The sequence below is a fragment of the Atta cephalotes genome (genome assembly GCF_000143395.1).
Source record: "Atta cephalotes unplaced genomic scaffold scaffold00014, whole genome shotgun sequence".
Taxonomy (NCBI): Eukaryota; Metazoa; Arthropoda; class Insecta; order Hymenoptera; family Formicidae; genus Atta; species Atta cephalotes.
Window position 1 is genome coordinate 3,157,861 of NW_012130078.1, and position 1,956 is coordinate 3,159,816.

General features: G+C 26.0%; 1 protein-coding gene across 1 annotated transcript in view; it reads left to right on the forward strand.

Moving 5' to 3' along the window:
• Nucleotides 1-1,956, forward strand: part of LOC105617878 — a 12,921-nt gene that overhangs the window by 806 nt on the left and 10,159 nt on the right. The gene's annotated exons all lie outside the window — the stretch shown is intronic.

Below are 1,956 nucleotides of genomic sequence, written 5' to 3' on the forward strand. Positions count from 1 at the left end.
GTGTGTGTGTGTGTGTGTGTGTGTGTGGGGGGGGGGCGCGCGCGCGTGTATATATATGTGTCCATTGCTAAACTTATTGTACGTATATTAATTAAAGAAAAATAACAACTATACAATTATACAACTATACAACAATTATACAATTGTATAATGAATACGTGTGTATATAAACATATATGTATATATGTGTATCCATTGATAAACACATTTCACGCACAATCAATTACAAAGAAGCTACAATTTGTTTATATCTATTACATAATGTATAATGGTTGTATATACACTGCTATCGAAAAGTTTTGGATATTTACAGCTTTTAATAACGTTGCATATACAAAATAATTATAATATTATTCTTATTATGCATTTGTGAGTTTTTATATAACTCTGTTTTTATATAATTCTGAGTTTTTATGTAACTTTTTTAAATGTACCATGGTCTTTATACGGAGTCTACAATAGAAGTCACAGCCATCATAGGATCTTAAGTAGAAAATTGATCAATCATAGTCAATTATTCTTCTCATATTGTAATTGATCAATTTTTTATGATTTAAGACTTTACGACCGCTACGACTTCTATTATAGACCCCGCATTATACTTCCACCATGAGTGTGGATAGCATATGGATATACAAACTTGTCCATTTAGAGATATTCTTAGAATATCCATAAATGTATATCTTATGGACAGCTTATAAAAGTCCATTGACATCTAAACCAGAAATAGACAAGAAATTGATATCCATAGGATGTCCTATGCTATCTAAGTGTATCATTTACATTTTGTGAATTGAAAATTATTTCAACGTATATTAGATTTATTCTTAAGCCATAAAATGTTTTAAAAATATTCAGAAATATTTTTACTAATGTTCCCTGCTGTAATCAAGAACTTATAGGAGCTTGTCAGATTGTTTATGGAAATAAAACACTCATTCCTCTTTTACTGAGTTTGGAAAGATCTTTTTAAGAACTCTGTGCCATTTGCTTATTTGCATAGTCGTATAATATATCGTCTCTTTGAAAGAAATTTGTAATTAATAAAAAATGCAACGATTCTTTCATGAGCATCGCAAGGGGAATACAAAAAGATACATTTACATCCCTCACGCTTATAAAAATAAATGGGAAATAAAAAATCCACAGGAAAAAAAAATTGAACAAAATATGAAAAATAATTTTTTTCAGTTAAACAGGAACTAAATGCATAAATTTTGATTATATAACATTTGTATAATAAAACTTTGAAAAATCAATTTTAGAAGATTGATAATTATAAGGTTTTTATTTTGTGTAATTTTAGAAAAATCAATGTTGAAACAAAAACTTGAATTGTCTTGGTTGCTGTCCAAATTTTGAATTTAAAATCTTCCAGGTATACCGTTCTACAAATAATTTTGTCGGCGCCCATGAATCCGTCGAAACTAGTATTGCTCTTCTTCCTTATTTTTTTCTGACTTTTCTGAATTTTTTTCGTATTTTTTTTGTATTTTGTCTCATTCTTTTTTATTATATAAAGCTGAACAAATCGTCTCAGAAATCAAATTTCATGTCTCGTCTTGCTGAGATGTGATATCTTCAATATTTTCAGATGAATATTTTCTGATTCACATCGGAATTAAGTAAGTAAGCAAATAGCTGAAGTTATAAATATTTAAAGAACTTAAAATGCAAATTATTTAAAATCATTACTATTTATACATGTAAAATTTTTTAGCTTCGGATAGTTAAACTATCTGAATCTTAATAGTGAATTAAAAAGTTTAAATGTATAAATTTAATTAGATTCACACTAGACAACGGTAAATTATTAATATATAAAATTCATTGCAAAACATAATGCACAGGAATTTATTAAAAATTTCAATTATTATATGTATATATATATATATGTATATATATATATATATATATGTATATATATATATATATATATATATATATATATATATA